The 27,195-nt window shown below is 34.8% G+C and overlaps 1 long non-coding RNA gene across 1 annotated transcript in view; it reads left to right on the plus strand.

Moving 5' to 3' along the window:
* LOC103604314 overlaps positions 1-27,195 on the plus strand; it is a 99,721-nt gene that overhangs the window by 23,810 nt on the left and 48,716 nt on the right. Inside the window, exon 2 of the long non-coding RNA XR_551700.1 lies at positions 10,424-10,561. This is a non-coding gene — a long non-coding RNA (uncharacterized LOC103604314). The remainder of the gene's footprint in view (positions 1-10,423; positions 10,562-27,195) is intronic.

A 27,195-nucleotide genomic window follows, 5' to 3' on the forward strand; every position in this document is an offset into this window, starting at 1 on the left:
GGTATCGCAACCCTCGGTGCTGCGCCCGCACCTCGCTCAGCCAGTGAGCGGGAACCGGTCTGTATGTGGGATCCAAACCCTCGGCGGGAGCACCACCGCGCTCACAAGCGGCGCACTGTAGCAGTGCGCCACCGGGCCGGCCCCTGTCTATCTCTTATATAGTTGTATTTGTTATTGTCTTGTTAAGTTTGTCCTTTAGTCTTCATGCCAAAGGATATAAGTGGTTTATTCACCACCCTTATGACATTGGAGTATTCTGAGGTTGTCTGTGTACTTACTAGTGAGTTTTGTACCTTTAAATATTTTCTTGCTACTCTTTAGCAGCATATTCTTTCAGATTGAAGAACTTCCTTTAGCATTTCCTGTAAGGCAGCTCTAGTATTGATGAATTTCCTTAGCTTTTGTTTGTCTTGGAAAGACTTTATTTCTGTTTCTTACTTAAGGGTTAGTTTTGCTGGATACAGAATTCTTTTTTGACAGTTTTTTCCTTCAGCATTTGAGTATATAATCCCATTCTCTTCTGGCCTGTAGAGTTTCTACTGAGAAATCCACTAAAAGAGATATTGGGGCTCTATTGAGTGTTATGTGGTTTTGTTTGTTTGTTTGTTTTTTCTCTTGCTACTTTCAGTATTCTTTGTTTTTGGTTTTTAATAATTTGATTATGATGTGTCTTGGAGTGTTCCTCTTTGGATTGAATTTTATTGATGACCTCTGAGCTTCCACAAATACAAGGGCATTCTAAAGATCAAATGGGTCAAAGAAAAAATCAAAAAGGAGATTAAAAAATTCCAGGAGATAAATGAAAATGTTGTCAATTTTCTACATACTTGGGAAATTTTTAGTCATTATTTTCTCAAGTATGCTTTCTGGGTCTCTTCCTTTTTTGTTTCCTTTGGGTATACCAATTATGTGGAGGTTATTTTGCTTGAAGGAGTCCCATAATTGATACATTTCTGTTCCATTTTTTTCTTATTCTTTTTTCTCCTCTCATTGGATTTCATATGTTCTGTCTTTGAGCTCATTGTTTCATCTGTTTGATCAAGTCTGTTTTTGGAGCTTTCTATTGAGTTTTCCACTTCAGATAATATATTATTTATTTCTACAATTTCTGTTTCGCTTTTTAAAATTGATTCTATTCCTTTGTCAGGTTTCTCATTATGCTCCAGAAGCGTTATCCTGATATCGTTTAATTTTCTATTTGTATTTTCTTGTGACTCCTGAACATCCTTAAGAAGCTTATTCTGAATTCTCTTGTCTCACATTGCATAAATCTGCTGTTCTTCTGGGTCCATTGCTGGTGCTTTGTTTATTTCCTTTGGTGGTGTCATATTTCCCTGTTCTTTCTCATTCTTTGTGTCTTTACATTGATTCCTGGGCATTTGAGCAGACAGCTACCTCTTCCAGGTTTTATAGGTGTTCTTTGGTGGTATTAGTCCCTTACTGGTTAGTGTCAGAGTTTTATCTCTGGTCTGTGGTTTTGTTTTGTTAAGTGATGGATTAATAGCTACCACCACTACCTAAACACTGCACCAGAACTGATTTGCTCTCCTGTGGTTAATTCCCAAATTAGGGGAAACTTCCTTTGGGGACTGGAACTTGAGCTCTGTGCCTGAGCTATATTGCTGCTGTTGCTCAAACTGGGGAAAGCTTTTTGAGCAGATCAGATTTTAATTGTAGACCTTTTAGTCACTTCTGGGTCTTGTGGAATCACCACAGACACAACTGGTCTGTGAAAATTCTGGCCTGGGACTGAGTATTTCCCACAAACGGTGCCCCCTGCAGTTCTCTTTCCCTGACCAGTCTCATTGTGTGACACATGCTGATCAGAAGGCATATCAGCTCGTGCTGCACCACAATGCTACCCTGGTGGGTTAGCCTCCTGCCACCCTGGCATTCCAAATGTTTCCCATGGGGCAGGCCATGCCAAAGTCCCCAGCAAAGACTCACTAACCTCTGAGTGGTTCCTTGTCTTCTGTCCATCGTCTGTGGCTCCTCACTCCTATGCAGGTCCAGGAGAAGATTGCTAGTGGTTTTGCTGGCCTGAGAGATGGAATGGTGCACTCCAAAACACCCTTCTCCCCTGTATACTCCCAAGTAATTCACACAAAGGACACTGCTTCAGCTTTGCTGTCTCCTAATAGCTGCTCCATGTGCTGCAGCTTCTCCTTGCCTGTTAGATACCACGTTTGCCCCGGAAGCATCTGGGACTTGAAATGGCTGGAATGGTCCCTCCTCCTCTTCACCACTGCCTTTCATGCCGTCACAACCTCTGTGGATCTCTCCTCTTCTTCCCCTGAACTCCAGTGATTTCAAGATGGTAGTGTTTGTGTTTTAATAGTTTGTAAATTGATAGGTTGGGAGCAGGAGTGACACCGGGGATCATCTATTCCACCATCTCTATGATGTCACATTCCTAATTACATGCATTTTTAATAGCTAATTTTTCTGCAGTTTAGTTAACATCAAAGAGGGTAATTCAAATAATTACTCTTGGAAAAAATATATAAAATCTAATATCCTGTTCTTATTGTTAAATGAAATCTGTGAAGTATTTGTTTTAGTTTTCTGGTAAGAAATGATAGGATTTTGCAGAGTGATTCCTGTGATTTTCTTCTCAGGGAATTTCACAGGTGATTTGAAATCCTTTTTTAAATCTAGATAGTTAAGTTTAGAAGATAAAAAAAAAAAATCCAAATGTTGAAATGAAAGAGTCTAAATTGGAAAAAAACGTTTTAGGATATCAGTTCATGAGGTGAATTAGTAATTTGGATAAAGTCTAAGTTCAAGCAAAATTTATTAAAATTTCCCTGAAAGGGTAGCTAGATGATTAATAAACTAACTGTGATCTTGTGGTTGCCTACAGCTCTTCAAGACTGACTGTTAATTTTTAAATCAAAATTTTGATGTAAGTGGTATAACTTTATCCATATTATAAAAAGACTTGGAAAGTAGAAGAAAAGAAAAGAATTACTGTAACCCCACTATCTTGATACAATTGCTACTTTAATTTTGGTATTTTTACTTTATATTTTGTTCATGTGTATATTTTTTAAGTACTCCTAAATTCTAAAGTTAAATGTGATAATAAAACTCTTTGAAACATATAATCATCTTATGATTTCAGATATGCCCATTGAGTCCTGTAATGTTTAGTATCATTGTTTAGACACATAAAAAGACCAGAAGGATAACATTGGATTTCTCAATCTTTTAAATGTTCATATTTTTCCTATGAGTCCCTCAGTTATGCTGTGGCTGTAATCCAAAGAGTTATCCTGCTTTGCATTTTCCCACATGCTTTTTAGACAAGAAGTGCCAAAGTTTCAAACCCCAGACCAAGCTCATTATCATGAGCGAACTACCTTAGGATAGAACAGATTTAGGTAGAATGGATGGATATGAATGACGAGGTTAGAAAAGAAAAACTAGGAAAATACATGAGTACAGAAACAAGAATAGATTCAAAATTATGGTGGTGACAGTGAGAAAACATAGTATTGTTTCTACATCTAATAGTGCTATGAGTTGAATGTTTATGTCCCCTGAAGATTAGATGTTGATGCCAACAAACATGTTGGTATTTGGAGGTGAGGCCTTTGGGAAATAATTTGGTTTGGATGAGGTCATGAGGGTGGGGCCTCCATTATGGTATTAGTGTCCTTGTAAGAAAAGGAAGAGACCAATGCTTGCTCATTCTCCACCATGTGAGGATACAACAAGAAGGTGGCTATCTGAAAACCAGAAAGAGGGCTCTCACCAAGAACCCAACCATGCTGGCACCCTGATCTTGGACTTCTCAGCCTCCAGAACTTAGAAATAATGCCTGTTGTTTAAGCCACCCAGGCTATGGTATTTTGTTATAGTAGCCCAAATTGAGTAAGACAGTAATTGGTACCAAGAAATGGGGTATTGCTGTAATAAATACCTAAAAATATAGAAGTGGTTTTGGAACTGGGTAATAAATAGAGGCCGAAAAAGTTTTGAGGTGCATGCTTTAAAAAAAGCTGAGATTTCCTTGAAGGGATTGCTAACGCCAACTATGGTGAGCTCTCACAAAGAAGAGAGCTGGAGAGAAAGCCTCCATCTTCTTAGAGGACACATAAATAATTATGAACAGAATGTTGGTAGAAACATGGAAAGTAAAGGCCATTCTGATGAGGTTTCAGATGGCAATGAGAAATATGTTATTGGACAGTGGAGAAAAAGGGTGATACTTGTTACAGAGTGACAAGGAATTGGCTGAATTGTGTTTATGTTCTACTGTTTTATAGACGGTAGACTTGTGAACTGTGAAATTGAATATTTAGCTAAGGAGTTTCTAATAGAAGCAAAGTGTTAAAGGAGTGGCTAGGTTTCTCCTTACTGCTTATAGTAAAATGTGAGATGAGAAAAATGAATGGAAAGAATTGTTAAACAAAAAGGAACCAGAACTTAAAGATTTGAAAAATTCTTAGCCTGTCCATATTGCAAAAAATGAGAAAGCATGTTTGAAAGAGAATTCCAAGGGTGTAGCTGACTGACCATTCAATAAGGAGATTAGTGTGGATGTGACTATGGACCTAATCAGCCATCTCAACTGAAGCTGGGAATAGAGATGGAATTATACTAGCAGAAATATACCAGCTGGGCCTACTAACAGAAAACATGTGACGGAATGGCAGAAGGCTGTAAACATGTATAATCCTTCAAGAAAAGGGAAGAAGGACCCCACTGGTGATTCAGAGATCATGAGGGCTGCTACTCACTCCCACCACATGTCCAGGGGCAAGGCTGCCTCTACCTGTTTTTTTAAATTATTTTTTTTATTATTTTTTTCTTTTTAATTAATTTATTTACTTATTATCATTATTATTATTATTATTATTATTATTATTATTATTATTATTATTATTATTATTATTATTATTATTATTATTATTATTATTATTATTATTATTATTATTATTATTATTATTATTATTATTATTATTATTATTATTATTATTATTATTATTATTATTATTATTATTATTATTATTATTATTATTATTATTATTATTATTATTATTATTATTATTATTATTATTATTATTATTATTATTATTATTATTATTATTATTATTATTATTATTATTATTATTATTATTATTATTATTATTATTATTATTATTATTATTATTATTATTATTATTATTATTATTATTATTATTATTATTATTATTATTATTATTATTATTATTATTATTATTATTATTATTATTATTATTATTATTATTATTATTATTTTCATTCTAAGATGTTGGATGTTGTTGCAGATCACTTGGGGAGAGGGGGAGAGAGGAAAGGGAAAGAAAATAGGATGGGAAGAGGAGGAAGAAGGGAGGGTGGGTCATGGTCAAGGCCCATGGCACCCCTCTCATTCTGGCAGGGGAGCCCAGGGGGCTTCTGGCAGCAGCTTGGTGGTCATCACTGGGCTGGACGTGGATGTTGGGGACATGGCTGAGGCCTTTGGCCCTCACCGCCTTGGCTGGGAACCCAGGGGCACTTCCAGTGGTGACTCGGTGGTCATCACTGGGCTGGATGTGGATGCTGAGGCCTTCGGGCCCCAACTGCCCCAGCTTGAGAGCCCAGAGCACTTCTGCTGGTGGTTTGGTGGTCATTGCTGAGCTGGATGTGGACGTCGGCGGGGCGTGGCTGAGGTCCTTGGCCCCCCACTGCCTTGGCTCAGGTACCTAGGGTGCTTCCAGCAGCAGCCTGGTGGTCACCACTGAGGCCCTCAGCACCCTCCCCCCACCACTGCCCCTGCTCAGTAGCCCAGGCTGCTTCCAGTGACCACCTCAGTTTTAAAGGGCAGGACTGCCACCCAGCAAAGCCTCATGGGCAGTGCTCTGACTGAGAGCTGCTTGGACAGGGCTCCACCAAGTGGAAGGGGTGGGCCACCCCACCAAATCATGAGGGTGATATTGCCATCCCAGTGCATCTGGAAGGTGAGGCCATAACCCTAGTAGGACTGGAAAGCAGACATTGAACCAGGGAAGATTATTCTCAAGCCTTAAGATCTAATGGTATTTGCCTTGATAGGTTTTGGACTTGCTTGGGACCCTATTACCACTTTCTTTTTTCTGATTTCTCCCTTTTAGAATGGGAATGTCTATCCTATGCCTGTCCCACCATTGTACATGTACTTCAAAAAGTTCATGGAAAATGAGACCCCTCATTTTGTAAGAACATAACTTACCTGGTTTCACAGGTTCAAAGCTGGAGAGGAATTTTTCTTCAGGATGAATAATTCCTTGTGTTTTATCTGTGTTTGATTTAATTTAGATGGGACTTTGGACTTTAGAGTTGATACTGGAATGTGTTAAGAAATTTGGGGATGTTGGGATAGAATGAGAATGACATGAATTTTGGGGGGCCAGTGGTGGAATGTTATGGACTGAATGTGCCTCCCCAAAACTCATAGGTTGAAGCCCTAATTCCCAATGTGATGGTATTAGGAGATAGGGCCTTTAGGGTATGATTAGGCTTAGATGAGGTCATGAGGTTGGAGCCCCTATGATGTGATTAGTGTTCCTCTCAGAGGAGAAAGAGACACCGGAGCTTTCTCTCTCCCTTATGTGAGAACACAGTGAGAAGACAACCACCTGAAAGCCAGGAACAGGGCTCTCACCAAATCTGCCAGCACCTTGATCTTTGACTTTTCAGCCTCCAGAACTGTGAGAAATAAATGTCTGTTGTTTAAGCCACCTAGTCTGCAGTGTTTGTTATAGCAGACAGTTTGCAGGTGATTTCTCCCGTCCCAAAGGTTGTTGCCTTTTTATTCTGTCAATTGTATGCTCTGATGCACAAAAACTTCTAAGTTTGGTGTAGTCTCACTTGTTTATTTTTGCTTTTGTTGTGTGTGCTGTCACTGTCACATCCAAGAAATAATTGCAAAGTCCATTGTCCTGAAGATTTTCCCCCCATGTTTTTTCCTAAGAGTTTTTTTGTTTTGGTTCTTAAATCTAGATCTTTAATCCATTTTGAGTTAATTTTTGTACATGGTATAAGAATCCAATTTCATTCTTTTGCATGTGGATATCCAGTTTTCTAGACACTATTTGTTGAATAGACTGTCCTTTCCCCATTAAGGGGTTTTGGCACTCTTGTCAAAGATCATTTGACCATAAATGTGAGGGTTTTTTTCTGGACTCTCTGTTCTGTTCCATTGTTCTAAATTTTCCATTGATTTTCCTTTATGCCAATACCACATTGTTTTGATTACTGTGGCTTTGTAATATATTTTGAAATCAGGACATGTGAGTCCTCCAACTTTGTGCTCTTTCAAAATTGTTTTGTCCATTTGGGGTCCTTTGAGATGCCATGTGAATTTTAGGATTTATTTTTCTATTTTTACAAAAAGTAGCTTTGGGGATTTTGATAGTGATTGCACTGAGTCTAGATTGCTTTGGGTAGTATGGACATCTTAACTATATGAAGTCTTTCAATCCATGAACATAGGATAGGATGTCTTTCCATTTATGTCTTTAACTTCTTCCAGCAGTGTTTTGTAATTTTCAGCATCAAAGTCACTTCCTTGGTCAGATTTATTCTTAAGTATTTTATTCCTTTTTTATGATGTTAATGGAATTACTTTCTTAATTTCTCTTTCAGATTTTTCGTTGTTAGTTTATAGAAACGCAGTTGATTTTTGTGTGTTGATTTTGTATCCTGCAACTTTGCTGAATTCATTTATTAGTTGTAGCAGTTTTTTGTGTGGAATCTTCAGGGTTTTCTACATATAAGATTATGTCATCTGGGAACAGAGATAATTTTACTTCCTCCTTTCCAATTTAGATGCCTTTTCTTTCTTTTTCTTACCCAAAAGCTCTGGCTAGAACTTCCAGCACAATGTTGAATAGAAGTGGCAAAGAGGGACATCCTTGCCTTGTTCCTTATCTTAGAGAAAAAGCTTTCAGTCTTTTACCACTGAATGTGATCTTCACTGTGGGTTTTTTATATATGGCCTTTTTTATGTTCAGGTAGACTACTACTTTTTTTTTTTTTGGCTTTGTAAATCAATATTTTTTTATTTTGACTTACACATTGTAATTGTACATACTTATGGAGTGCAGTCTGGTATTCTGATATATATGTGTTGTATAATAATTGTGTCAGGGTAGTTAATGTATCAGTCACCTCATGCATTTACCATTTCTGTGTGGTGAAAATATTCAAAAGCCTCTCCTCTAGCTACTATGTAATATACAAAACTTAACTGTTAACTGTAGTCACCCTACTGTGCAATAGAATATCAGAACTTATTACTTCTATTCCTAGTTTGTTGAGGGTTTTTTTTATCAGGAAAGGGTGTTGAATTTGTCAAATGTCTTTTCTATATCAGTTGAGGTAATCATGTGGTCATTTTAACTTTTAAGCATAATTTTATTGAAGTATAATATACACAGAGAAGTACATACATAATCATTTATGTGATGTGCAAGAGGGAAAATAATACATTCCCATTTTATAATTCTCTGTACAGTAGTCCCTCTCATTCACAGTTTTGCTATCTGCAGTTTCAGTTACCCACGGTCTGAAAATATTAAATGGAAAATTCCAGAAATAAACAAGTCATAAATTTTAGATTGTAGAACATTCTGAGTAGTGTGATGATTGCTGGGACGTGAGTCATCCCTTTGTCCAGCATGTCTACACTGTCTGTGCTACCTGCCCATCAGTCACTTAGTAGCTGTCTTGTGTATCAGGTAGACTGTTGTGGTATCACAGTGCTTCTGTTCAAGTAACCCTTATTTTACTTAATAATGGCCCTGAAACACAAGAGTAGTGATGCTGGCAATTCGGATAGGCCAAGAAGAAGCCATAAAGTGCTTCCTTTAAGTAAAAGGTGAAAGTTCTCACTTTCATAACGAAAGAAAAAAAATCATATCCTGAAGTTGCTAAGGTCTACAGTAAGAATGAATCTTTTATCCCTGAAATTGTGAAGAAGAAAAAAGAAATTTGTGCTAGTTTTGCTGTTGCACCTCAGACTATAAAAGTTATAGCCACAGTGGAGTGATACATGCAGAGTTAAGATGGGAAAGGCATTAAACTTTCGGGTAGAAGACATGAACAGAAATGTGTTCCAATTGATGGCAGTCAGGTTTGGTACAGTCCAAGGTTTCAGGCACCCCCTGGTGGTCTAGGGACATATCTCCCAAGGATGAGGGGGGATGATATATATTACATAATGTATATTGCATGGTGTGAAATTATTTGATTCGATTTAAAGTACTCAGTGGTTTTACTGGACTTTTAGTAATTTAGCAATATAGATTATGCCACAAGTTATATTTTCCCTTATATATAAACACATAATGTTTTAATGACATGCATTTTTATGAGACAGTTAAGTAATATAAAATGTTCCATACTGTAGTCTTAAGTATAAAATCTTGAAGTAGATACCTATGTTGAATGTTTTTTAAAATCTTATAAGTTTTTATATATGTAAATGGGAAATAGTTTTTAAGTTAAATAAACTTGTGTAAGAGTTTCAGCAGAGATTCAAGATTTTAAAATAAACATGAATTTAATCTCTTATAAAAGTTAAACATCTTGACACTTAATTACTGAACTGTAGTATGTGGCAAGCATCCAAAAATGTTTATTTTACCTTTTAGTATACAATAAAACTTATGACTGTTTAATTTGCTTATCTTGAACTGTAATATGCTGACTTTTTTTGGTTGACGTTGTATATAGATGGTAGACTAATATTGCTTACATCAAGTCTTTTACTTTTTATATGTGATACTATATCTACGCTTAAATATTTCTAAATGTGTGTTTTGGTTTATTGTAAAGTAGGTATCATTTAAAAAAGAATAGTAAAACCAAAATGAAGGAGTAATTTAAGAACTTAAAACTTAAAAGTTTTTTTCCTAGTCCTGAGCAAAGCTTTCTACCATTTTACTTTGTCTGAGGAATCAGTGAAAAATCATAGTTCTTCTGTGTAGTTCCTAGAGACAGGGTGATGAGGAGGATTGAGTCTTTGTGATCACTTTCTCTTCTCATAACAAAGTATCAGTGGTAGAGTTTCCTCACTCAAGTCATTGTATTTTAGTGCCTATCCCCGTGTTTAAATTAAGTAGTGGTGGTTAAATTAAATAAATATTATATAGAGATGGGAGAGGGGGAAAGACAGACATACATGAAATTTAAATAGAGGCTACTTTAATATGTCTTAGTTTACTGACTACTTTGATAGACAGTTGACTAGGTTGTAAGAAATATATTTCCTTAAATGGTCTGTTGACTGAAAAAAAGTAGTCAACAGAGCTGTAGAATTTTCTTTGACAATAATATCTCTGTAAGCTAAAGAATGAGACAGATCTTGAATGTATTACATTTTAATGTATTTTAAAGATATACACACAAATGGCTATATATTTTTGTCTTTCAGAGTTGGAGGGTTATCCAGTATATTAATGTCTTATTGATAATGGCAGAACATCCACCACTACTGGACACAACTCAGATTTTAAGTAGTGATATTTCTCTTCTATCTGCTCCTATTGTAAGTGCAGATGGAACACAACAGGTAAGGAAACTGAAATGTTTAATTCCTTATGTCTAGTATACATATGTTTCTTTCAGAAGAATGAAAAATTTGAAAGTTAAACTTCACAATAGTGGATTCCTATTAATTCATGTTTTAAACTCCAGTTCATAATGTTGTTCAGGTTTTATAAGAGGATAAAATGAGACTTTTTTTGAAGTTTCTTCTAAAATGTCTTGCTAATTAATGGTCATGTTTATTTTGTGTATATTTAGTTGCCACTAAAGTTGTTTTTGTTTTCTTTTAGACAAACAATGTACTAGTCTCTGAGTGTTTTTTTTTAAACTAAATTTAACCAGATATTTTAATGACTGTTATAAATGATTACTTTGTCATTGTGAAATTATGGCTTAATTATGCAATTAAATGACTGCCTACCTTATATAATAATAAAACTTTATCTGTTTCTTCCCACTGTCCTCTTCTCACCAAACCCCTCCCCCACTTCCAAAAGCAAATACAGAATTCCTGAAAAGCTGATATGTTTTTCCCCAACCCAGGGCTTTAAAAATGTAGTTCTGTGGTTGCACTGACTCTTCATTTCCCCAGTAATCATGAAGGGATGGGAATAATGGATTTTCATAAGTTCCTATTACGTGCTAGGCAATTCTCACAACTACCCTATATGGTGGATATTTTAACATAATATGTTTAAATATGTTTAAGAAACAAAGACTAAAGACATAACAAATGATAATGAGAAGGAGAAGGAACAGTTTGGGTGCTCGTTATGTAACAAACATTGTGCTGAGAACTTTATGATCTCATTTAATTCTTTCAACAATCTTAGCAGGTTGTTATTGTACAGGACACCTGTCCTTATTGTACAGGTGAAACAAATTGAGTTTCAGAGAGGCTAAATAACTTGCTCAAGATCAAACAAAACTTGTGCTCCTAACCATTACTCATACTGCCCCCTTGAGAAACTAAAAGAAAAAGTTTTATTGTTACTTTACAAACTTAGCATCTATAGTGTACGATTATGATTTGCATGTAAGATAAGGGGCTACTTTGTTAACTTTTCTGTTGAAAAATCAGTAGGAATTAGCTTGGGTTCTAAATTTTTCTGTTTTGTGTAAACATGGCATAAAAAAGTGTTGTGTCCTACTTTGAATTCTCACATGTGCTCAAATAGCTTTTAGCAGCAACTTCATTTCACTAACTTGCTTTTCATGGTCAAATTTGAGTCTGTTAAGATTTTTTTCCCTACAGAAATAATAGATGTGGCAGGTATTCATTTACTTTATGAGTCTCTCAGAGTGTCTTTAGTTGTTTGTTGCTCAGGCCAGCCACTGGTTTCAAGTTGTTGATAGTCTAATTCATAAAAGAATCTAGTAAGCAGTTAGTACAGTACATTGATGTAGTTGATATAGTTGTATGTTCTTTTAAGGGGAAGACAGCAGGCTGAAACAACACCATGATGCCCTCTCAAGACTTATTTCTCTCCTTCCCCTGAAAGATTCCGTTGGTGGAGTTTTCTTGAAATCTTGAGGATTCTATAGCTGTCAAGTAGCTGTGGTGGTGTAGATGGATATAGAGAAAGGATCTAGGAATAGAAGAACCTACCCACTAGAGCAAGATTTAAAGGATCAGGTGGGGTCAGTAGGTCTAGAAGACAGGTTTTTTGGTAGAGTAAAAAAACAGGTTTCTAACTAGCAGAGTACCATGTAGTTTGATAGGGAGAAAGCTGAAGATGAGTGGAAAGATTTGAGTCTGATTTGGGTGACCTAAGGCAAGTTATTTACCTTCTCTGAGTATGTTTGCTTTTCCATAAAATGGAGGTAATATCTTCTTAGAGTAGTTATAGCTGTGAAGGTGAAATGAGTCTGAAAGAGTTCAGTAAATGTTTGCTGAATCTGAATTGAAACACTCAATAAATGTTTAAAATTCTGAAGACACTGTAGATACGCCAGTCGGAGTTTAAATCAATAGAGATAGTTATATTATATCAGTGGATCAGAAAACTAGGAAAATGGTTATGGAGTGTGAATGCTAAGGTGTAAATCTAAGAGAGTAGACCGATAGCTGTAGTACAATGTAAGGAACTATTTAAATCAATAGAGATAGTTATATTATATCAGTGGATCAGAAAACTAGGAAAATGGTTATGGAGGGTGAATGCTAAGGTGTAAATCTAAGAGAGTAGACCGATAGCTGTAGTACAATGTAAGGAACTAAACAAAAATAGTTAACAGAGGTGGGAGGACGATAAAGTTGACAGCAGAACATTTCTTTGTCTTAGTTTAAGAATTTATTGGTAAGCCAAGTAAGAGCTTGTCTATGGAGATAGGACACCACCTGATTGGTGCCTGGAGTAAAGCCACAACGAGAAGATAGTTTCTGACAATGGTAAGTGTTGTGCACAAGCATGGTGTTAAAAATTCAGTATAACAGATATTTTGTCCCTTGTCTTGACTTTCTTGGGCATATTATACTATATGGGATGATTTCTGTTCCACCTTTTGAATCAAGTAAATTTTCTTATAGTTAGCTATTAAGATTACTATCTCCTCATTAATATTTTCTGGATTTATACAGCAAGCGTAGTTGCTACCGTATCATATTATACACAGTGGGTCTTTTAGCTTATGAATTATACTAGAGGGACTCCCTCTGGACATCACTACTAGTGTTGCTTTTAGGGAAGCTGTATTAGACATTTACTCATTTTGGCCGGCAGCATCTGAAACCTTTTTTGTGTTTATGAAATCCCCAATCCCTCCCCTTTCTTCGTTAGTAGACTTTTTAGAACAGTTTTAGGTTTACAAGAAAAATTTAAGCGGAGAGTTCTCAATACCGCCTCTTCTGCACAGTTTCCCTAACATCTGATATTAGTGTGATACATTTGTTACAAATAATGAACTAATATTGATTCATTATTAAGCAAGGTTCATAGTTTATATTAGGCTTCATCTTGGTGTTGACAGTTCTGTGGGTTTTGACAATTGCGTAATGTCATGTATCACCATTATAGTATCATATAAAATAGTTTTACCCTTCTAAAAATCCACTGTGCTTTACCTATACATCCTTCCTTTACTCTCCCTGAACTCTTGGCACCTACTGATCTTTTTACTGTCTCTCTGTAGTGTTATCTTTTCCAAAATTCCATATAGTTGAATTCATACCCTTTTAGACTGGCTTCTCTCACTTAGCAATATGGTCTAGACAGTTTCTTTCCATGGCTTAATAGCTCATTTCATTTTTTTTTTCCCCCCTCGGGAGCTGGCTGGTACAGTGATTGAACCTTGGACCTTGGTGTTATCGGTACCACACTGTAACCAACTGAACTAACTACTCAGCCCTCCTTTCTTTTTTATTATTGAGTTGTACTCCATTATATGTATGTACCAGTTTGTTTATCAGTTCATCTATCAAAGGACACCTTGGTTACTTCCACTTTTTGGCAATTATAAATAAAACTACTTTAAACATTTATGTGCAGATTTTTGGGTGGACATAAGTTTCAACTCATGGATAAATACCTAGGAGCATGATTGCTGGATCGTTTGGTAAGACTGTTTATAAGATACTACCACGCTTCCTTCCAAAGTGGCTGTACCCTTTTGCATTCTCAATCGTGCCTGATTTGAGATCATATCCTTTCCTGGTAGAGAAGTAGAGCATATACGAGCGCTTGTGATATCTCATTAGAACCTCCAAATCAGCGTTAGGGAATATGAGCTTCAAGCACAAGTGGAATGCCCAGCTGTATTCACCACTGCCACCATCAAAAGAAAAGTTAAGACATTTTGGTTTCTTGTTTAGTTCAGTGCTTTCCTAATTTAACTTTACCTTCTCTAATTTTTACTCATTGACTTTCCAAAAGGGTTGAATGCATTTAAACTTCTGGTTAAGATCTTTAAAAACTCAGCCTGCCTATCAACCTTTTTTATCAGAATTGTCTCCATTTCACTAGTCTTTTTTTATTACTTTTTTGTAACTTACCTTGTCTCATTTGTACCCATGGGGTTTTAATTTATTGAGGTGACTTGGAGATGATACAGAGAAGCCAATGCCATTGAAAGAAGATTTTTATTACTTACATTTTCCAAAGAAGGAGGCACACTACGCTGTGCAGGCAGAGTCACCAGGGGAGCATCAGGTTTTGGTCAGGAGGCAGAAGCAAGAACAAGGAGAAAGCCTAGGCCAAAGCTTTTACTGGTGTTCTCACAGGAATGGCAAAGCAGGGCAGAGTAAAAAATTTAGGATTGGCTAGTTTTAATAATTCCAATGGGCTTTGGATTGTAGGGTTGGTCTCTAGTTGCCCAATATTAGGCCTGGGGATGATTTAGATCAGGGGAAATATTGGCTTGATTCATGAGAATTAGATAAGGTGGTTGGTGCTGTAGACTTGGGGTTAGTTGGTTTGCATATGAGATTTGTGCTTCTGGCCAAGCCCTTTGTTATCTGTAAGAATTACCTATTCTTATGAGGGGCAGTCTTTCTCTGGCCAGTGAGGCCACAAATGTCAGAGCATCCAGAATACAGAAAATGTGAGTGAGAACATGCAGTATCTATGTTTCTGTGCCTGGCTTATTTCACTTAACATAATATCCTCTAGGCTCATTTATGTTACCACAAGTGACAGCATTTCAGTTCTTTTTATGGCTGAATAATTCATTGTAGAAATATTTTCTTTATGCATTCACCTGTTGGTGGGCACTTGGGTTGAGTCCGTTTCTTGGTTGGCTATTGTGAATAGTGCTGCAATAAACATGGGAGTGCAGATATCCCTTCAACATACTGATTTCCTTTCCTTTGGATATGTACCCAGTAGTGGGATTGCTGAATCATATGGTAGCTCTAATTGTAGTTTTTTGAGGAAGCTTTATACTATTTTCACATTGTATCCCATAAATATGTACAATTATTATGTGTCAATTAAAAATAATAATAAAATAAATTTTAAAAAAGAATACAGAAAATATGGTTAATATAATTGGCCCTGTGATGAATGTATGCCAAACAGAACATGCCCTCAGCTTACTGTTTTTAAAAATTGTTTTAAATTGTGAACTATAACATATTTTTAGAGAAGTACATAAAATAAGTATATAGCATTACATATGATTATAAAGCGCAAATCTTGTAACTATCAATCAAACTAAGAGACAGAATAGTGCCGATACTCTAGAAATCCCCCGTGTATTCCTCTCACATCACCCTCTGTCTTTGGAGGTTACCACTATCCAGAGTTTTATAGTAATTGCTTCATGACTTTTCCTTATAGTTTTATCTATATACTTTACTAAGCAATAATAGTGATTTTTGCCTATTCCTTATCTTTACATAAACTAAACTTCACTGTAACTATTCTTTATGAATAGTTACTATTCATAACCATTCTTTATGACTTGCTATATTATTTAATATTGTTTTTGTTTCAATTAAGGATGAATACTTATTGTTGTATGCATCTGAAATTTGTTCTTTTTCATTGCTCTATAGGATTCCATGTATGAATATGCCACAATATATTCATTTGTCTGTTTTATTCTTGATAGACATCTGGGTGGTTTCTAATTTGGGATTATTATAAACAATGCTTTTTTTTTTTTTTTTATCAAGCTGTTACTATGTATCTGGCCACAAACCCTTTGTCAGTCATAGATATGGTGAATATTTTCTCTTATTCTGGTTGTCTTTTCTCTCTCTTTGGTGTCTTTTGATAAAGTCATTAATTTTGATGTGGCCAGATTTACCAATTCTTTCCTTCTAGGGTTAGTGTGGTTTCTTATTTAAGAAATTACCTATGCTGAGGCAATGAAAATATTTTCTACACTATCTTCTAAAAACTATAGTTTTGCTTTAATTTTTGAAATTTTATTCTAAAATCCACTGGGATTGAGTTGTATCAAGTATGGGTCAAATTTGATTATTTTTCTCTCTATATATATATACACACCCAGCACCATATTTTGAAAACACTGTCATTTTCCTATTGTTCTGTAGTGATACTTTTATCATAAATTAAGCAACTTTTATTGTGGGGTTGTTTCTGGATTCTTAATTCTGTTCCATTGGTCTGTTTGATTATCCTTGTGCCAAGAATACACCAAGACTTAAAGTCTGGTAGAATTCACTTATAAGTACACATACACACACACATATGCACACATGACCTGCTGAGATTTTGATTTTGATTGCCTTGAATCTGTAGATCAATTTAGGGGAGAATTAAAATTTTTATAATATTTAGTCTCTCAATTCTTGAAGTCAGTATATTCATCCATTTATTTAGGTCTTGGGCTGGTTAGTCCAGTTGGTTAGAGTGCAGTGCTGATAAAATCAGGGTCAAGGGTTCACATCCCCTTCCCAGCCAGCCACCAAAAAAAAAAGTATGTCTTTAATGTCAGAATGAAGTTTCATAATTTTTCACATAAAGGTTTTGAGCATCTTTTTTTTTAGAGGTAATTTGTCGTGTTTTCTTTTTATTGAAACATAATTGATTGTACATGTCTCTGGAGTACAGAGTTGCATATCAGTACCTATGTGCAATATGTGATGCTTAAATCAGGATAATCAGCATATTAAATATTATACAGTGTAATCATTTTTTGCAGCCCTGTACTAATTCCTCCCTTACCTTTCTCCCCCTCCCCCTTTCCCAACTCTGATAACCTCTAGTTCTGTTCTCTCCTTTTGAAAGTTTAGTGTATTATTGTGATTATTGTATCTTTCTTTCATTTTTCATTTGGTTTTTTTTGTTTGTTTGTTTTTTAGCTCCCACTTATGAGCGAGGACATGTGGTGTTTTTCTTTTGATATCTTCTCTCAGATTTATTCTTGGGCACTTGATTTTTATATACTATTATAAACTGTGAGTGTGTGTGGAATTTCATTTTCTGTTGCTGGTAAATAGAAATACAGTTTATTTTTGTGTATTGATTTAATGTCCAGCAACCTTGCTAAAACTCTTAGGCATTCTGAGACTCATTCTTAGTCTCAAAGAGGCTCAGAAAACAGTCTTAAAGTTTTCACCGTATTGTCGTTAAGTATGATGTTTATCGTAGATGTTTATAGATACTCTTCAAAGGATTGAAGTTCCCTTCTTTTCCTTGTGTACTAAGAATTTTTTACTCTAAGTGGGTGTCAAAAAAGTTTCATTTTCTGCATCTCTTGAGATAAGCATAGAATATTTCTCCTTTAAATTTTAATATGGTAATTTACATTGATTTTCAAATGTTTAACTGCTACTGTATTTCTGGAACAAACCTAACTTGATTGTGATACAAGTTATCAATTTTTATATATTGCTACATTTGGGAGTGGTAATATTTTTGCTAGGATTTTTATTTTTTGTCTACATTCATGAATGAGATTGGCCTATAATTTGGCTTTTTCCTAATATCCTGGGTTTTGATATCAAAGATATGCTAGCTACATAACATAAACTGGGGAGTATTCCCTTTTGCCCCTATTCTCTGGTTAATTTTGTCTAAACTTAAGTTGTTTCTTCATCAACTGTTTGGTAGAACTTGTTCAGTGAAACCTTCTGGGCCTGGAGTTTCTTTGACTTAAGTATGGAAATGATAGAGTAAATCAAGCTCATGCCATTAATACTTTTGTGTTGAATTTGGGAATAAATTTTGCTATTACTGTGATAATCTGTGTGTATTTGGTATTTAAGCAGTATGAAAATGATTAAGAAAATTTGAATTTATTATATGTTTAATAAGAACTATTTAAGTATTTATTGTTATGGTCAGGCATTTGAAGCATTTAAGAAAATACATTAATCTTATTAATGCAGATTAAAATGTTTAAGGAGAACAAAGCTGGGAAGAGAAAATATTGTAATAATAGATGAAAAAACAGAAACCCGAATTAAGGTCATATTGATACACAATTTGAGAAATATCAAGGAGACAGAATTGGTGAACAATTCATAGAATAAAACTGAGAGGATAAAAATTTCCCCATGCTTTTTCTTTGAATATTTGGGTGGCTGGCAAGGCCATTCACTAAGATAAGTCTTATCAGTCAGGATAGGCAAGATTATTTTATGGTAGCAAACAAGCTCTTAATCTCAATAGTTTACCAAAAGGTTTATTGCTCATATTGCATGTCCTTCACAGGTTAGTCCTAGCTGTGCACCACATAATCTTCACTTGAGACCCAGCCAGTTTATAGAATGTTGCTGGTATCATGGTGAACTACATGCTGACCTCTATTCTCATTTTATTGGCCAACACGAGACACATGCCAAATCTGGCATCACTGGAGTGGGAATAATCTTATCCTAGGGAGAGACAGCAAATATTTTGGAAAAAATAACAAGAGTGTTCTACAGTAAGGAAAACAAATAGCAAGTTTGTGGTTTGAGGGAGTATGATTTTGAGGGTATTTGGGGATGTGTAAGTAGACATAATAAAAATAATAGCAGCTACCATTTGAGCCCTTACCATGCATCAGATACTGAATCAAGCCCTTGTTGATCTAAGTTTTTTGTTTTTTTTTTTTTTTTTTTTTCTTTTTGTCTTTTTTCGTGCCCGGCAATGGATCGCAACTCTCAGTGTCGCGCCCGTACCGGACCGGGACCAGCCACGGGATCGCAACCCTCGGTGTTGCTCCCGCCCCTCACTCAGCCAGTGAGCAGCCGGTCTGTATGTGGGATCCGAACCCTCGGCGGGAGCGCCACCGCGCTTCCCAAGCGGCGCACTATAGCAGTGCGCCACCGGGCCAGCCCAAGCCCTTGTTGATCTAAAAGAAACGGAGGCCGAACATAAAAAGCATAGGATTTATTGAGCCAATATGACAGTTACAACTGGGGACATGCATAGGTACAGTTGCCCTGAGAAATGCATTCCGATGAGAGCCATGAGAGCTTAGCATTTTGTGATCACAAGAAGGGGAAAGAATCAAAGGAGAGAGAGAGGGGACAGCCCTACCTTAGCATTACATCAATTTTTCTATTGGTTGTACATCACATACAGGGTTGGGATTGTTACTATGTAACATCCCACATTCAGGGATCTGGTGCAAGGGTTACAGAAGCATTCTAGGTTGTTTTATGACTTTATGATGCCATCACATCTGCTTCTAAGTAAAAATGGTCTTATGATAACGTTTTCTAGGACATGCAGACATGACTACTGATTTATCCCAGATTTCCCAAGGCACTACAATTTAGTTGACTTGGTCAGAGCAGATTTTTTTGTTGTTGCTTTTATCACCCTTTACATGCATTGTTTCATTTAATCTTCATAACAGTCCTAAGAAGTGGCTTTATTATTTCCATTTTATAGTAACTAAGAACTAGAAAGGTGTTGTTACTTATTACTAGGTTAAGTAATAGCTTCTGAAAGGCAAAAACCATGATTCAAAGCTAAATATATAGGATTCCTATTTATATATCATGGTCTTAATCACTATAAAAATAGCTAAATTAATGGATTAGATTCAGGAAAAAGTTCTGATTTGAACCAGAGGTAAAGAAATTATCAGAAATATTAGGGGTAGTGAAGATACAAAATGAATGAGATTATTTATTCTAAGAGAATTTTGATTGGTGGGAGGGGGAATATTAGTAATTTTTCATATAGCACCCTAGAGAATAGGCCTATGATGCCAATGTGAAACTAGGTTTATACTGTACCTTTGGGGCTTTTCAAAGCCCCCTATGGACATCTTATTCCCTAGCTTTTCTTTTCAAGGTTTTTAGTCAACTTCTTGTTTTCCCAATTGTTACCATCACCATAGGCAACCATGATGATATTAACCAACTGCCACTGATGGTTTTAGATATACTCCCCAAGGAGAAAGCTGTTTGCAGTAAGGGAGCTCTAAGTCAAGTCATATAAAAATAGGCCATTTGACTGGGGGTTTCTAGGAAACTGCCAGATAGGTCAGATAATGAAAATTCTCTGAAGATACGTCTTTTGTGGAGCCCCAAACCCATTCTGTTCCCTCCAGTGGCTGCTAGTCTGCTGATTTTCACTGCTACTGTGATTTTGAAGCTGTTGATTTTCAATGCTACCATAAAGCCAGGGAGAAGGAAAAGAGAATAAAGCTAATTAAAATGGTACAAAGCTCACTCACTGTCCATACCAGGATTCAGCCTTGAACAGATTATTGCAAGCCTTTGGTTAATTTTCCAGAGTTCTGGGAAAAAGTTGGTTTTGACAATTTTTCCCTGTGTTCTCATTGCTCTTATGGAAGTGTGGATTATTAAAGGTTCATACTCCACCATTCCCAGTGACATCATCTAAAATCGTTTTTTAAATGGAATAAAAATGCAAAATGATCAGAGAGTGGGTCTTATTCTGTATGGAATATAAACATTTTTCTAATGTCATTTTAGAATTTTTTATTGACATCTAAACTTTGGAAAACAAAGTGTTTATTATTTACCAATATGTGTGATGTAATCAATTTCCACATTACATAAATAGGTGACTGTATGTATAAAATGAAACTATATTCAAAGCCTGATGGGTGAATAATTCTAAAAAGAAGGTAGTTTTTAATCTGACTCAGATCTTTACTTCAGAAATGTGGAATAAGTAAACCACTTCACAGGTCACTAAATGTCCTTACTTTGGAGTCTTCATCATTTTTGTTGATATGCGATAAGCTTTCATGTTAGCCAGCTCTTTGGTTGGACACTTGATCGAGAATTGTCTTAAAAATATACAGAGCCTTTTTGTCTAGAGGAAACTAGAAACAAGCCAAAAAGGCAGAACAAGGGAAAGTAAAGGTGCTTTTCATTTTCTACATCACCTAAAATAAATCCTAAAAGGTTTGTTTCTGAGATTACCTTTTACATAATGCTAATTTGGATTATAATTTATCTCTATGGAAGTTGTGTTTGGTTTAACTGGAAATAAGAAGGAAAAGTTTCACTAATAGCCAAAAATCAGATATAAAAACTTTTAAAAGTGATCACATTTTTAAGTTTGAAAGTTATAAATTTATAAAAATATTCATTTTAAAACCTGAGTTTTTACACCAACCTATAAACATTTAGTAATGGTAGGAGTGAGATTACTTAGACTCTAAAATAATAGCTCACACCTTTAAGACAGTAATTTTGTGCTCCAGAATTCTGATCCTGACCTTTAATCGTAGATTTCACAGCCCAAATTGGTCTTCTTTTAACTGCTCTGTAGCTCTTCCTGGCAAATAAAATAGCTGTTTGCTGAATTCATCATTCTAAGAAGCTTTTGTAAAGGCTAAAATTTAAACTTTAAACCAGTCTCCTCCCCTTACCGATTAGAGTTGGTTCCTCCTACACACCTACATCATGTCACTTGATATTTCATGAGAAAATTAAATACTTTAAAAAAATTCTACTATTATTTATTAACTTTTCCTTAGATATACAAAGCCTCCTATGCTAGGTTCAGATCTGAAAATCTGCTTATATTATCACATTTTTATAAGCATATTTTTAAAATTAACTTTATGATAAAGATTCAGCTATGCTGCTCTGAAAAAAAATTAACCTCATGTATTCAGGTACTATCTATGTATAAAATATTACACTGGACCTTGTTTTAAAACATAATAAAATCAGACTTACGAGTTGGGTGTAAATTTTAAGGTAGTCTAAAGGTGTCTAAAAACAAATCTAAAGCTTTTTTAGAAAAATCTTCCTTAAAAAATCAGTAAGGAACAAAGTTCCAAAGAATATAAACTAGAATTTATTTTATATTTGGCAGAAAACAATAAAATAGTATTCTTATTGAATGACAGGAACCAATACCATTTCATTTGTTCATTGTTAAAATATATATTGCCAAGAAAATAAAACTTGGCAAACAATTTTAAGTGTTTAATTGACAAATTATTTTGTTTGAAAAGTGAACAGCAAAATATTTTCATGTAGTTCATGCTCATTTTACAAAATTATAATTAAAATATTAAATATTTTAAGGGCTGGCTGGTTACCAGCTTAGTTGGTTAGAGTGCAGCCTTATAACACCGAGGTCACAAGTTTGGATCCCTGTAGTGGCTATAGCCACCCCCCCCCCAAAAAAAAAAAGTTAATTGTTAAAATCTCAGGATGTTGTGACACCAAAGGTCAAGGGTTCGGATCCCTTTACCAGCCAGCCACAAAATATATATATATATAATATTTTATAGCACTTTAATAAAATATATTTTTTAAAACTGTTATAGAAGACAGAATCATCAAACTCTAATAGGAACATCTTAAAGAAATGAAACATAATGTTCATGGAATTGTGATGGATTCTTGTCTAAAAAGCATTGATGATCTATAGTTAACTCTTACATGTTTCAAAGGGAATAATTCTTAACTCTCTGGTTAAGTGACTATCGTCAGTCAACTCCTGTGCCCTAGAATCCTGTAGAAATTGTTGACTTTTAAGAAATATGGTTTGGGCTAAAGTGAGGAGGAAATAGAGTAATTTGTAAATTACTCTTTATTTAATTACTTTATTTAATTACTATTAAATAAGTAGATGTTTACTAAATAAATATAATATACTTATTTACTAAATAAATAGTAGTTTATTTAATTACTATTTATTAAATAGCAAATGCATTTCCCTATTTATTTAGTGCTGTTTACAAATTACAAATTAACTTTCAATGAAAAATTATCCCCAGAGATCTGAAAATTCTATAAAGTGAATCTTATTATAAACTTTATAATAAGAAATGTTCAATGAAAAGGAGGCTTCTTACAAAGATGATTTTTCTCATGACTTTTTGGTGGGTTCTTAGATTAATATAAAGCAAGTGGGGGTTTTTTTGTTTGTTTTCTCAAAATGGTACACATATTTGTAGAAATAGAGGTTGAATTCTGCTTCTTCAACTCATAACATTCCCCTTTCATTAATAAACTGTGGTGATTATATATCTTTTTACCATCAGGTAGAATTTCAGTATTAAGATTCCTGAGATGCTGCATTTGTATGATTTTTCAAAAAAGAACATTTTGAAAATAGGGCAAACATGCGCACACATATAAACACACAACAGAAAAATATATAAGTGATTGGGCCGGCCCGGTGGCGAACTCGGTAGAGTGCGGCGCTTGGGAGCGCGGCGGCGCTCCCGCCGAGGGTTCGGATCCCATATAGAGACCGGTCCGCTCACTGGTTGAGCGCGGTGCAGGCATGACACCGAGGGTTGCGATCCCGTTACCGGTCACGAAAAAAGACAAAAAGGAAAATATATATATATATATACAAGTGATTATAAACAGGGACTAACCCCAGAAAGAAGAGTTTACATTTTATCATATGCCCATTTGTACTATTTGAATATTGTTTAATCTTGTGACTTTATTACTCTTTCAAATTTAAAAAGTCCTAATAATTGAAAAAAGAAAAAAATGCAATTCCAAATGTATGTACACATACATTGCAGAAGAAAAAGCTCTGGACAGGGATAGACCAATCTCTTAACAGTGTTTATTCTAACAAAAGAGCTATTGGTTGGTAACAGGTGTAAAGGTAGATTTTGCTTTATATGAACTATTCAAAATGTTAAGAATGTTTCAATTTAAGACCACCATGTATTAGAAAGTATACAAATCATTTCTGTATATCCCAGTAAAAAAACAAAGTGAACACAGCCCCTATAACCACCCCAAGGTCAAGAAATAGAATTTTATCAGTATCCGCAAAAGACTCCTCCCTTGTGCCTCTTCCCTAGAAGTATCCCCTCCCTGAAGCCAGAGATTAGTTTTGCCTGTTTCTGAATTTTGTATAAATAGAATTAACAATATTATTTTGTGTCGAGCTTATTTTGCTCAACATTGTGTGTATGAGATTCATCCCCACTACTACCTGTAGCATGGTATTTGCTGCATAATATTCTATTGTATGAGTATAGTTTAATTTCTTCATTCATTTTATTATTGATGGGAATCTGGGTTGTCTCCAGTTTTTGGCTGTCACAAATAATGCTTCAAGAACATTCTTGTAAATGGTTTTGGTTATACATGTGCATGCATTTCTTTGGGGGTATATACCGAGAAGCGGATTGCATGGGTCATAGAGAATATGTTTATTCACATAGTAACTGCTTTTACTTTTATTATCTCTACTTATACATTCCCAAACACCTCAAATTCAGTTGAACTCCTCTTATACTCTCTCAAACACCAAAATTTGTTACTTCGTCTGTTTTCTTTATTGTAGATAACTGTTATTTTCCCCAAATATCTGCTGTTTCTAGGGTTAAGGTTATTTCTCCATGTTCCACTGATGGCAAAAAAGTTTCCCAAAGAGACTGTACCAATTTGCAGTTCCATCAGCACTATGTTGTTGGCAGTTGCTCCACAATCATACCAAAATTTAGAATTGTCAGTCTTTTTTTTATTTAGCTTTCGTGGTGGATGTTTGTGCTATTTGAATTTTAGAGGGAATATTCATGTACCTCTTGTGTGAACAAAAATAAATTTAAAAGAATGGATAAGAACATTTTCTAAGTTTTATTTTTTGCTTGTGTTTTGATTTAGTTTGTTTTGTTTTTGTGAGGGACATGGAGAGAATCACCTTCCCCATGAGGCAATTTTGAAAATAATTGGTTTGGATGAGTCCAAAATTAGCCAATCCACTTATACTGCTGCCTTGTTGTTTAATAATTATTATTTTTAAGCAGTAATATTTCATATTTTTTCCATTTTCTCCCTGCCTCAAAATGTGATTAGAAAAAAAATATATTTTATTGCCACTACTAATATTTTCTGCAGTATTTTAAATCATCTCCAAAATATCTTTCTGTGCCTGCTCCACAGAGATAGGTAGGAGTCATGACTATGTGAAAAATTGTAAATCACTAGATTTAAAATTGGTTGGATGTAATGGTTAGTTCTCAAATTGTGCTTTTTTAGGAATTGAAATGCAATTCAATTTCATTAAGTGTTTACTAAAGAAACCACTACTGGGTTAAATTGTATAAAGAATATTAAGTGTAAAATATAATTTCTGTCCCTGAAGATTTACTATTACGTGTATGAGTATGCCCCCACACACATACATAATATTATAAACCAGTTATATGGATTAAGAACCAAAAGTGATTTGGAAGGCTTTTCTCATCACTACTGCCTTGGTAATATTTGAATATACTTGAGAAAAAGTGTTTTCTAAGATTTTAGCATGGCTTTGAATAATCCATTATGCCTTCCTCTTGGGGAATGTCTGAATAAAATACCTACTTTTTAAGTAGTGAGCATCAATCCCAGTGTCTCATATGTGTCTATAAACGTATTACTGACCACTTAATAGTCTACATGACTATATAATACAGAAACTGGCATTTTAATGTTAAAACAGTTGGTAAATTTAGTTGGTATATCAATGAGTGCTTATTGTATAAAGCAAGAATTTTATGTCAGCTGCAAAGTTGGCCACAAAGTGCCTGTATACAAAATATCCTATCTTGTTGGAGTGAGTCATGGGACTAATTAAAGGTTTGGGGGAAAAAAGGAGATTTGAGCTATCTTTTAAAAGAGCAAAATGCAAATTAAAACCTCAGTGAGGATATAAATATTAAGAAATCTGACAATATAGTAAGGTTTGTGGAGTAATGGGATCCCTCATATTGCTGGCATAAGCATTTTATTGGAGTGATCTGGCCATATTTAATAATGCTGAAAAAGTGCGTACCCAAAATCTAACATATGTACTTCTAGATATTTGTCCTACAGAAAATCTTATACATGTATACAAGATCACATGTGCAAAACTGTTGACTGCATCATTTCATAATGATGAAAGAGCTAGAAACAATATAAATGTTCAACAATAGGAAAATGGATAGATTTCAGAAGATTTATATAATGTAATATTATATACCAGTATTGTATGAGTCTAGACTATAAATAAATCTCAAAAATACAATATTGAGTAAAATAGCAAGTTAGAAAGGAATATGTAAAATGTGATGCCACTGATATAAACAAAATTTCAAAACTCACAAAACAATAGTATATAATTGTATGTAATCGTATATAATACACTAATAATGGACATAAACAAGCATACATATTAAAATACTAAAACAAAGATAAGGAAGATATCCTCTAAGTTCAGGAAAATGATTTATAAACTTATATTTCTTTTTCCAGAGAATATCTGAGGAAAATTCATCAACATTATAGTTCTGGCTTATTCTGATAAGTAATGGATGCAATACTCTCTAGTTTTCTATATGTTTGAAATATGTTATAATAAAAAATCAGACAGTAGATTAGTCATTACAGACAGGGTAGTTGATAAAGTTTTGAATGTTATATGTAAGTTTTAGATCTGAGATAATAAGCAATAGGTAGTCAATAAAGTTTCAAAAGTAGATCAATGAAATGATGAGAATAATCCTTAAGGGAAACTATTTTGGTTAACTACAAAGTTAAATGGAATGGAATGGGGAGACACCAGAAACAGGATTGATTGGCTTATCTATTTACTCCATTGAGAATAAATTAACATGAGTTAGAGGATACCAATAGTGGAGGGAAGTAGAAATAAAGGAGGAAACATGATAAATTTCTGGAGAAAGAATAAGATGAAATTATAGAATTTCAAAACTGAAAGGGAATACAGGAAAAAAAATAGTGCAATTTGCATGTTTATTAATGGAAAAAACTAAACAAAGCTCACAGTGAACTAGCTTATTCTGTTACACACTGAG

This window comes from Galeopterus variegatus, unplaced genomic scaffold, assembly GCF_000696425.1.
Source record: "Galeopterus variegatus unplaced genomic scaffold, G_variegatus-3.0.2 Scaffold5082, whole genome shotgun sequence".
NCBI lineage: Eukaryota > Metazoa > Chordata > Mammalia > Dermoptera > Cynocephalidae > Galeopterus > Galeopterus variegatus.